This window comes from Saimiri boliviensis, chromosome 16 (genome assembly GCF_048565385.1).
Source record: "Saimiri boliviensis isolate mSaiBol1 chromosome 16, mSaiBol1.pri, whole genome shotgun sequence".
Classification (NCBI taxonomy): domain Eukaryota; kingdom Metazoa; phylum Chordata; class Mammalia; order Primates; family Cebidae; genus Saimiri; species Saimiri boliviensis.
In genome coordinates this window covers 2,746,789-2,759,117 of record NC_133464.1, presented here as the reverse complement: position 1 = coordinate 2,759,117, position 12,329 = coordinate 2,746,789, and the positions used below count along the sequence as shown (strand labels likewise).

The window sequence follows — 12,329 nt, the reverse complement described above, 5'->3', positions numbered from 1 at the left end:
TGCCATCTTACAGTGCCTTCCCAGTTCCCATACCTGTACCCCTCCCTCTCCAGAGCATTCCCCCACCCCCTCATTGGTTCTGCCCCATCCAGGGCCACCCTGCCCTCTGGCTGCTGCCCCCTGGCTCTTCCCAGTAGCTCCACCTGTACAGCTGCTCCGCCCCAGAGGAACGCCTTCTCCATCTGAATGTCCACAAGCAGCACCCTGAATCAGGTACTGCTCCCTTCCCAGCCACGTGTTCCTCTTCCATGAACTGTCTCAGATACCCAAGCTAGAACCCTGGGCTCATTCTAGACTCTTTCCTCCTATTCAAACTTCATATGTTACGAGGCATGTGACATTCAAAGTCCTGGAGGGTGTTAATTCAGTTCTGGCTAGAAATGGTGACTCTGTTTGAAGTCTGCCAGAGGTCAGCGCCGCAGTGGAAAGCCGTTGTGCCTGGGAGTGTAAATCCTGGGCTAGCCCTTGTGGCGCGTTAGATGCTGGTGAGCGGTCACTACCATCATGTAAAAATTCAAGTTAAAGCTCTGTGCATTTCATATCTCATAATCATGAAGTTGAATGTCTAAATCTATTTATGAAGAAGAGCAAAGCCCTTTTCTGCATGTATTGAAAGTTTTGTTTCACTATTTCCAAGATCTGTTGAAGGTTAACTTTGAACAGTAAATGTTTGTTAGAAATCTATTTTTTGTAAAGTGTTTATTGTAGAAAATAGTTAATTTATATGAAAACTTATGTCTGTCATCGAGGCGCGTTTTACTGATTGACTGTGTGAGGGTTGACTCAGCATCCTCGTCCCAGGGGGTTGTTTCTCCTCCTCTGCTGCCTGGTGTCCTTCATGATTAGGCAGCCTCAGGGCTCCTCGTCTTCACTTATTCTTATGGACATGTGTGTAATTCACCTTGTGGCTTTTGCTGATTTGTTTCCTTAGAAAATACATGCCAGTTTAAGGCTGGCATCATCCTATCAATCCCCGCATCTTCTTAGTGTTTTTCACACCTTCTCTCTTCCCACAGCTGCTGTCTTAGTTATTTTCCTCTCGGGCTGTGGTCACCCCACTGGTCTTCGAATTGGTCTCTCTGCACCAGATGTGCGGCACACATCACGCCCCGATGTCCTCCCGTGCCACAGGTGGCCTCTGTGGAATGCAGGTCTCTGCTTGCTGTGCCCCTCTGTGGAGAGCTCTTCATGTCTCCTGGATGGCACAAAGCGGGTTGCTTGGGTGGACAGCAAGGCCTGCGCTGGGCTCCCCAGCCTCACTGTTCTGTCCCCCCGAACTGCTCGTAGCTGCCCAGCACGGTGTACCCTCTCCTCCTCCTTCCTCTCTCGTTCTGTTCAGCCCACTCCTCCCCTTCCCTTTTTGGCTTGGCGAATGCCTGGTGCCCAGCATGACCACCTCCAGGCCAAGCCAAGCTCTTGCTGGCCTCCCTCGAAGCGTTTGACTGCTTTTCAACACCCACCTCTGTTATGTCATGCATCTGACCAGACTTCAATGGCTTGTTCATTAACTATTTTTTTTTTAACACTTTACAATTTTTCAGGCAAGAGCACAACTTTATTTTCACTTCTGAAAATAAACCACAATTAACAACAACAAAGGAGACTGCAGTTCAACTTTTCATTTTAATAAAATCAGAATATTCACAGTACATGCAGCACTAGCATCTAAACTAATACAATAAGCGGTTACTAAAGCTACAGCGACTTGAGTTTCAATCTCCACATGCAGCAAGTTTCAATCCTTACATGATTTTCGAAATCTTATTAACTGAAAATATTGCTTGCTGATAAAACTTGCTCAAACGCTATTGCTGAATGTACAAGTCACTGATTATGCCAATACAACAAAGATAACCACATGTTAGAGGATTGCAATGTGCCAGACATTCACTGAAAACACACACACACACACACGCACACACACACACGCACACACACCTAAACAAAATTCACACAACAAACATCTGAGAATCTGGACACTTCATATCAGTGTTTTGAAGTGTTTCATTAATATCTTAAGATAAGTGTGTCAAAACCTTGGCATGATTTAATTTCAAGTTGCCAATTTTGTTTTTACTAACATCAGAAAGTTATGGCTACACTGCCAATGCCGGGTCTGCTTAATTTGACTTAAGACTTTAATATGACTTAACGTTAAAAGCTCACACTATTTCCTAGCAGGCTGTTGGCAGCTCGAGAGAGTGTCTGTCTTTTACTCGTCTTCCCACCTAGATGACCACGGCACATGGCAGATGTTCAACAAGGCTTTGCTGGATGAGAACTCACCTAGCATGATGGAAGAGGTTATGTAACAGGCTTGAACACAGAAGGGTATCGGCTAATGACAGCTGCTAGAAAATCAGCTGCTTTAAATAGACTCTAAAACCTTCCATTCCCTCCCTTCACGGAGGGCCTCACCTGAACAGACTGCCTCCACTAGAGGAGAAGTTGTTCTGTGATTTCCCTGTTTTTATGATTCAGGTACTTTGCCATATGTAAATAGTTCATAGCTACCACCACCATTAAACTTGGGCACGTTGCTGTTGTTTTGTTGGTTTTTCATGGACAATTTGCTACAATTTGAATCTGAAGTGTTTTTGTAAGCCTTTAGGAAATCTCTTTCTGGAGGAAAAGTCTACTGTAGACAGAAATAATGTTTTCAATGAGTTAGCAATTTTTGGCCTCATTGATGACTAAAATAAACCATCAAAAGTGCTCGATTTGAAGTGGGTCTTGAAGAAAGATGTGAAGTTAGGAATGAAAATAAGGTTTTCCAGACATCACAGGAAAATGTTTAAAAAGAAGCAAACAGAACCAGCAGGAAGAATACGAAAAGATCTTGGAAGGCAAGAGGGAAGAAGAAAAGCCTTGGAGGGCATCATCTGGTCAGCGGGGAGGACCAGGGGTCTTTCTTGGGTGGGTGCAGATAGAGCCAAAGGAAGTTTCGGGACAGCGATCATTCACACACCACACTGGAACACGGTCGGGCCGTGCACGTGGGCTGTGCTTTGGAAGCTTCCAGACACCCATGCAGGTGTTCTCTTTATGGTGTGCCCTGAATGGCACTAAGCAGATGAGGACATTTTACATGGAAGAGCATCTGGTATAGAAGGAACTGCATTTATCTGTCCCATGCCCTCTTCTCTTTGAATGGTGACCTGCATCACAATCAGAAGCTTCTAAAGTTAATAAAACAAAGAAACAAAAAAACAAGTGGAGACACATTTATTAAACTCCATCATTGCCTATATGGTATGCTCCCCAAATGTGTACCTTAACACCAGAGCTGTGCTGTTGAAGGTTTCTTGTATAGGCATTTACTCTGGCACATTATTGGTTCTCAGGAGAAACAGAGTTTGGAAGCATAGAATCATGGATAGGAGGTTTAGGTAGTTCACCTAAAAGGGATCCAACTTCCTTAGTTTACATTCAAGGACATCCTCCATCTGGCCTTGATACGTCTCTTCCTGCTTTTCTTCTTCCCTCCCTGGTCACTGGCCATCTCCTTGTGCTGCCTGTGTTTCCTACATAAGCTCCACCTCCTATGTGGCTTTTGGGTCATGCTCTTTTCTGCTTCCTGCTCTGTGAACTCTTTGTGGAGGATTTTCATCCATTTTTTGGGTACTGTCCACACGTTGTTGACCCCCAAGACTGTATGTCAAGCCTAGACTTGTTTCCTGAGGGCCAGACACCCAAAAACCTGCTAGAAATCTCCACTTAAATGTCTCACCGGCACCTCAAACTCAACATGCTCCAAGCTGGGCTTGTCCTCTGTCTTCCTTGCCCTGACTGATGTTCTCTGATAAGTTGTTCTGTGTCTTCCCACATAATGGCATCACCATCTTCCTAGATTCCTTCAGCTTCCCCATCACCCCCATGTTCCCAAGTCCTTTGCGTGACTCTAAGTCTGACCTTGCATCAGCCTTGCCTTACACCTTTGCCCTGGTAGCCCGTGCTAGGCCAGGGGTCACCCCGTAACCCTCCTCCGGTCTGCTTTCTTCATGGCCCTACATTTCTCTCCTGGCTACCAGTTGTGTATACAATAAAGTCAGACCCCATTATTCTGGTGGACAATGTCCCTTTCAAGTGGATCCCATCCTACTCCTGGTCTTACCTCTCTCTGCCCCACCCAGACATCCTTCACCCTAGCCACACAAACCTTTCCAGCCCCCACATCACTTTGTCGCATCATGGTTCTGAAATTTTCACCTATTTTTTGGGCCTGTACTACCCCTTCATTCTTTCTTATTTTAGCAGACTTTTACCTCTAAGATGTACTTCTTTTTGCCCTGGAATTTGTCAGTGAGCAAATGTTGTTTAATGACTTACTAAGAAGGTAAGTTTGGATCGGTTTCTTAACTTTTTCAAGGCTCATTTTCTTCATCTTTACGATGGCAATGATAATAATATGCACATGGATATTCATCACATTCATGTTGAGTGCCTGTGTTCTAGGGAGGAATTGTGCCAGCCCTTGTTTTTGAAGGACTTGGGTAAGTGGGAAGAAGTGGGGAGGTACACACATTAAAAGCAGACAGAGCATCTACAGTGAAAATCCACGCAGGCCACGAGCACAGGCTGTGGACGACCATGTGGAGGGGTGGGAAAGGCTTCATTAAGGGGGTGTTGGGTTTCATGGAGGGGACTCAGGATGATCATGATGGCTGTCAAGTTTCAAACATTTATGTCTCAGGTGCTATGTTACATATTTCACATACCTAATTTCACTTAGTTCCCACAAAACTCCCCTGAGATAGATACTTGTTATCCCTTCAGATTTGGGGTGTGGGGGTGTTTTGGGAATCCTGAAGGAATTCATAACTAAGCTAAGATGTGAAAGCTGAAAGGGTTGGGGTGGTTGAGTCTGTTCCATGAGACGGTGTCTCACAAATCTCACAACAGATTGTGCTGAGACCTAGATGGAGTGAGGAACTTGAAGCATGACGTGCTTGAGAATGTGATGAGTTCCTTCTGTGGAGATTGGAGGGAAAGGGCAGAAGGAGAGCAGGACATGAGATCAGGATAGTACGTAAGCAAGGATCAGGCCATGAAGGACCTTGTCTATTGCTTGAAAAGTCTGGAATTTATTTAAAAGCACTGAAGAGCCATTGCAAGATAACATATATGCCTTCCCACTAGATGGAGCACAGTGGCTATGATGTGGCTACTAGATGAGTGGATGAATGGATGGATGTGTGGGTGGATGGGTGGGCAGATGGATGAATGTGTAGATGGATGGACGGATGGACAAATGTTGGGTGCATGGGCAGATGGGTGGATGAATAGGTGGATGGATGGATGATGTCTGGATGTGTGGGTGTGTGGATGGGTGGATGAATAGGTGAATGGATGGGTGAATGTGTGGATGGATGAATGGGTGGGTGGGTGTATGTATGTATGAATGAATGGATAGATGGGTGGATGTGTGAATGAATGGGTAAGTGGGTGGGTGGATGAACAGATGGATGGAGATGTGGATGGATGGATGGATAGGTGGGCAGATGATTGAATGGATGGATGAGTGGGTGTATGTATGTATGAGGGGTAGGTGGATGTGTGTATAGATGAATGCATTGATAAGTGAATAGATGGATGGGTCGGTGAGTATGTGGATGGATGGGTGGATTGATGAGTGGATAGATGGATGAGTGCGTGAATGGCTGAGAGAGTGGTAGGTGGGTGGATGTGGATGTATGAATGCATGGGTGGGTGGATGTGTGGATGGATGGATGGATTGGTGGGTGGATGTGTGAATGAATGGGTAAGTAGGTGGATGGATAAACGGATGGAGATGTGGATGAATAGATAGGTGGGTAGATGGTAAAATGGATGGATGAATGGGTCGATGTATGTATGTATGGCTAGATGAGTGGTAGGTGGATGTGTGTACAGATAGATGCATTTATGAGTGGATAGATGGATGGGTGGGTGAAAGTGTGGATGGATTGATGAATGAATAGATGGATGGGTGGATGAATGGTTGAGTGGTGGGTAGGTGAGTAGATGTGTGGATGTATAAATGGATGGATGGGTAGGGGGGTATATGGATGAATGGATGAATGGTGGGTGGATGAGTGGATGAATAGATGGATAGATGGATGAGGGGGTAGGTGGGTGGATGTGAATGTGTGGATGGGAGGGTGGCTGTGTAGATGGATGGATGGGTGTGGGTGGGTGGATTAGTGGATGTGTGGATAGATGAGGGGGCCGGTGGATGAATGGATGGATGGGTGGGTACATGTGAGTGGGGAGGTTGGGAACAGAGCCAGGAGGCTGAAGGCAGAAGTAGGGTGAAAAGGCTACTGTAAAAACAGGTGGGATAGATCAGTGGTCTAACGTGGGGAAAACAACTGGGATGGAGGGAAGTGATCAGAATTTAGAAATACGTAGAAACCAAATTAACAGAATTTGGTGATTGGTTGAGTGTGAGGAGATTGAGGGAAGAGTCAGGAGTGACTCCACAGCCAAAGAGGGCAGAAAGATTTAAAACAGAGCCCTGAGGACAGTGACAAGAAGCCGTGCTGGAAGAAAGGAACTAATGGAAGCTTTGAAGGAGTGAACTTTTGACATGGAAGCACTGTCAGGGTCGGGGAGGTCTGGACGGAGGGTGTGGATGGAGCAGCGTGGAGGCTCCTGGCCATATTTTTGATGAAACATCTTGTAGTATTAGTGGCATGGAGTGAATAGGTCAGAGTTCCCCCTCTTCCTTAAATACTGAAGAGTCGTTGCTGCTTCAGATTCCAAACTCAGGCTCTTTCCTGAGTCTGCACAAGGTGACTAGCTGTCCAGCTTGGAGATGCTGGCTTAGGTGATGGTTTCTGCTCAAGGCAGGTGGAGCTGTGATGCCACCTCCATCCTGCCTTGCTTTCTGGTCATTTGGAAGTCTTCATTTTGTCTTTTCTGGGATTTGAGAGGAGATATTATAATCACTAAATTCCAAAGCCTTTTTATTTAATGTACTCTCATTATTTTGAAAGTTCTCATTTTAAAGATAACAATTTTCCTTGCTCCCATTAACATTCTCTACAAAATCTGGGATTTGATTTAGGGAAAAGACCACTTGTATTAATGCAACACAAGGATATACATTATTAATGAAAACGAATGCAAAGCCCAGGTTATTCAGGGACTCCTTGGCCTCTGGGGCTGATTTACAGCAACAGTGAAATGCTCCTGCTTGGCTCCACAGATGTGCAGGGTCGGTGGTGGGTTCAGTTTCTAGGCTTTGGGGCAATCGCGGCACTGCCACAGTGCCGACATCCATGAGTCAGAAACCTGGGAGGGTCTTTGCAGGCCTCCGGGGGGTTCTGACACATACAGGCCAGAGATCTGGTTTCCTTTCCACCTTTTATCCCTCCACTCTGCTGATTTCGGGGCTGAGGCTGCACCTGCTGGGTTCCTGGCCTCCTCTGGCTCTTCACAGGCTCCTTCCCTTTAAGGACTGATGCTCCCCGGGGTCCCTGCTGTCCGGCCCTTAGCAGTCTCACTGATGTCCCTGATGCAGGCATTGCCCCTCTGGGGATAGCTCTCAGGGGCACCTGGTAGCCCACCACCTTCTTGCATTGATAGGGGAGGGACTTGGGACCAGGCAGCTCTTTGGAGAGTAACTGGGTCAACAGGCCAGAAGGCCAGGTGGCAGGAGCGTTTGGCCGCGTGAGCAGAAGGCCTTGCTCTCTGGGCTGGGAGGAGGCTGAGCAGCCAGGAGCGTGGTCCTGAGGTCACCTGCCTGGGTTTCCCACCTTGGCTGGGCTGGGCACTGATCCAGTCCATGACTTAGGCCCACCTCACTCCCTCTTCTTTCAAATGTTAATAACTGTGGAACCTTCTAGGGGGCTGTTGTGAGGATGACATCAGCTAGGTGTGTGAGCAGTTAGCGGAGTCCCTGCCCAGGGCCGGCGCCAGCAGGGCTGTGGTTGTGGCGGTCCACGTGGATGGCCAGCTTGGCCACCGGTAACAGTGTGTCTGGGAGACCCGCATGTCTTAGTTGAACCAATGATTTTAGTAAAGCTGATTATATGAGAGGCGGTTTTCGGAGAAGGACGGCGCTTGCTGGCAGACCCAAGTGTCTTGCATTCAGGACGTGGGTGGGAGCAGAGGCCTGTGAAAGGTCCTGTTCCTACCAGCTCTTGGACTCGAAGCCAGCCCTGCTAATCCAGGCCTTGTGGAGTGGGGCTCTGTGAGCTGCTGCCTGGTCAAGTCCTAGCCTCCTCTGTGGTCCTCTGGTCTGGGCTGAGCTGCAGACTCGGGAGGTCTGGGATGGCTGGCTGGAGTCAGAGGAGTGGGGGCCCGTCCTCCTCTTCCCCATAAACATCCCCCCACCTGCTGAATGTGGCTTATGTAACATGACTCTGGTGAAGTCCTTCTCTGTGGGAAAGGAGCCCACAGCCTCCAATTAACCCAATTAGAAGTCATTACAGGCGATCCTGGCCTCCCCCTAACTCTTGGATTAGCATAATGAGCCTGTATGAGTCGCCAATTATAAACACCCTCCATGGATTCATATTCTCTAAATTGCACTTCCCGTTGATGACAAGTTTTCTCCAGAGCCGTTCCCTTGACACAGAAATTTGTCTTCCTGCTTCCAGTATTCCGTCTCCTTCCCACCTGGGGAATCCAGGTTACTGGACATCTGCTTCTTTCCCTGTGCTTAGAGATTCTGCAGTTCTGTGTTTCTGAAGTTTTGGCGTTTAGCAGTACGTCACTGGGAGGGATGCATAGGGCTTAGGCATCCATAAGTCTTGGCTAGGGCTTATGTTAGGAAAATGACATTTTCTTGGGCAAATTTCTGTGTGCGCTGCAGTGGTTGGTTTGTGTGAGGACTGGGCTTTTGGAGCCTCTTGTTCCTTCTGCCGTCTTCATGGGCATGGAGTCTAGCTCTCCCCACATGCCGTTGAGGCTCATCAGCCCAGCGTCGTGGGTACCGTGGAAGAGAGCGCCATGTGATATGTGCACGGCTGGGTGCCTCATGTTGTTCCCCCTGTCTCTCCAGCCTCTGCCGGGAGGGGCGAGCGGGGCGTTCACAGCCCTTCCTGAGGCATAGTGGGCCCGCTGGCGCAGCCTTTGGTCGGGGAGGGGTCAGAGGAAGGTGGATGGTCTTCCCATTTCTCTTTTCTTTGGAACCCCACAGCAGGAATGCGACACATCCACGGCTGGCAAGGCCCCTTTGAGAGATGTGTGTGCCTCCTGGGTACAGAGGGCAGGGAGGTGCCAGGGATTCAGGCAGTCCAAGGGGTGAGGAGGAAGGGAATGGCTTTCACAGCCCCATCCCGCTGGCGCCTGCGCGCTGCGACTTGTGCTTGGAGAATGGATCTGATGGAAGCATCTCGAGCCATGAAAGCAGGAGGCAGTTTCTGCAGCCGTGGTGCTCCCAGACCAGAAGTGCGGAGATATTCACAGCCTGTGCAACGTGAGCGAGAGAAACCTCGGCTGCTCCAGCTCCGTTTGGACGGTCATGGTCATTCTGGCTCCTCTCACCCAAAGCAGAACTCCTATTTTCCTCTCCAAACCTGCTCCCCGGCAGCTCTCTCTGCTTGTGCTGAAGGCCACTGCATCCTTTCAGATGCTCAGACCAAACCTCTCAGCAGACCCGACTTTTCTCCACCCAAAGGTCTTGTTGGCTCCACCTTCAGAATATCCTCAGAACCCACCCCTTCCCGCGTCCCCATCCCTGCCACCCTGCTCTCAGCCCTAACCACATCCTCTCTTTCCTAAGTGACCAGCCTGCTAGTTGGTCTCTCTGTCTTCTTCCTTGCTTCTTCCTCCTATAGCCTCTTACGAACACCGAAACTATGGAGATCCATTTAAAATGTCACTCAGGGCTCTGCTCTGCTCAGAACTTGCCGATGCCCCCACCGCATTTCATTGAGAGCAAAGCCCAAAGCCCTTGCCATGGCCACCAGGACGCCACATGTTTTCACTCTCCCTGCCTACCTCTTTGCTCTCATCTGCATTTTCCTCAGGCTCTCTCATCTCCAGCCTCTGGTCTCTGCAGCTGCCCACACCCTCCAGAATGCCACTGTTCCAGGGCCTCTGCACTGGCTGTCCCCTTGCTGGGAGCATCCTTCTGCAGAAATCCACGTATGTGTTTTCTCAGCTCCTCCAAGTCTCTGCTCAAACATTGGTTTCTCAAGGAGGCACCTCAACCATTCTCCATAGAAGTAGGCTGGGCGTGGGGGCTCATGCCTGTAATCCCAGCACCTTGGGAGGCTGAGGTGGGTGGATCTGTTAAGGTCAGACATTCGAAACCAGCCTGGCCAACATGATGAAACGCCGTCTCTGTTGAAAAAACAAAAATTAGGCATGGTAGCACATACCTGTAATCCCAGCTACTTGGGAGGCTGAGGCAGGAGAATTGCTTGAACCCAGGAGGCAGAGGTTGTAGTTAGCTGAGATTGTGCCACTGCACTCCAGCCTGGGTGACAGAGCGAGATTCAGTCTCAAGAACGCACACACACACAAATCAAAAAAGCAGTGGTGCCGGTATTCTTCACTGTCCCTTAGTCCTTACCTTGATGAATTTTCTCTGCAGCCATTACGACCCTCTAACAGATTATGTAACTGATTTACTCTCCGAGGGCAGGCCTTCCAGCTCCCTTGCTTTCAGATGTGTCCATCTTAAGCAACTGCGCAGTGCCTGGCATGTGATGGTGTGTAGTAGGCACCTGCCAACTAACGGGAGGAATATGAAAAATTGCTCCATATGTGAGTCTTGCTTTTCAGCTCCCATGTTCTCATGATCTCATCTTGAATGAGGTTCAGAAAAACCTGCTTGATATTTTGAGTCAAGTCACGTTGCTCAGAGTGTGGTAGTGGCCTCCTCTCGGGCTTCAGGGAGTGGGGACAGGTATGGACACCGGTGGAGCTGAGCATGGGGTGGGTATCCTGGGGCAGCCACAACATGGGCCTGCGAACAAGGTGGGATAAACAATAGAAATTTATCGTCTAGGCCTGGAGTTGAAAGTTCGAGACCAAGGGGTCAGCTGGGTTGGTTCCTCCTGGAGGCTCTGAGCAAGAGTGTGTTCCAGGCCTTGCCCCTGGCATCAGGTGACAGCTAGCTGTCCTGGGTGTCACTTGGTTTGTAGACACATTCTTCATCTCTGCCTGTATCTTCACATGGCCGTCTTCCTGTCTGCCTACCTTCACGTGGGGCTCCTCTCTTTGTCTTACACGTTACGGTGATTATGTCATGACCAAAATCAATGCATTTCGCTTTAATTCAATTCCTTTTGTGTGCAAATTTTATCTGCTGTTGCAGTCATGTCCTTTGTAGATATTCTTTTCCTGGTCTGGAATCATCTCCTGGATTTGGAATAATACTTCACTTCTTTTTTTTTTTTTTTTTTTTTTTTTTTGCCTTTCTTGATAATTTTGAGAAGATCAGGCCAGTTATTTTACAGTTCGCAGAACACTAAAGAAGTGATGTTGTGTCCTTCTCAGTGCACCCTATCAGGAGGCACAAAATACCTGTTTGTTCCTATATTGGTGACGTTAGCTTGGTAAGTTGATTAAGGTGGTGTCTGCCAGTGGTGTTCCTCCACTCTAAAGTGACTCTTAATTTTTAGATGACCTGGCCCTGCATGTGACACTGAGTAGGTCACCGTGATGTTGGCAGTTTGAATGCCAGTGAGCCCCTCTCTGTTGGCCTCTACTCTATTGGGAATCACTGGAAGCTCTGGGCAGGGGCAAGATGGGTGGCAGATATGATTAAGGTGGGTGAAAGACAAGGCTATCTTTGAAGTTTCCGCCGAATACAACGTCCACAAAGCACCATCTTAGGATGAAATCCCTAGTGCAGGTCAGCCTGCTTTTGATACCATTTGTGGCACAGACAACTCAAAGTAGGACTTGCCAGGCTGTGCCTGTGTGTGTGTATGTGTGTGTGCATGTGTGTGTATGTGTGTGTGCATACATGCTCATCTTTTCCTCCCACATCCCAGCTTGGTTATGATGGTTTCACATAGTCTGAGAGGTTAGTGCTGTCGGAAGCAGCAGGGGGCAGGCCTGGACACACAGTGGCCTTCCTCATTCAGCTTCACACCCTCCATCTTCATGTCTTTTGCTTCCAGTGCCTTTTCCTGTTACCCCCGTAGCCCAACTCACTGCAGAGTGACCTCCCGGGCCTCACTCCGGTTGGGTTCTGCCTCTTCTGGCCTCTTAACTTGCCTGCATGACTCAAACACCTAGTGATGCTGTCTGCATGGAATTTGCGTTTGGAGGCCACCAGGATAAATTAATGCCCCCTTTTTAATTTTGAGTTTTAAATTGTGGTAAAATAGATATAACATAAAAATTTGCTATTTTGAACATTTTTAAGTGTGCAGGTCCTTGGT

At 48.3% G+C, this 12,329-nt stretch overlaps 1 long non-coding RNA gene across 1 annotated transcript in view; it reads left to right on the top strand.

The window, feature by feature from the left end:
* The window catches only part of LOC141581582 (uncharacterized), a 451,221-nt gene that overhangs the window by 18,203 nt on the left and 420,689 nt on the right, over positions 1 to 12,329 (top strand). The window lies entirely within an intron of this gene.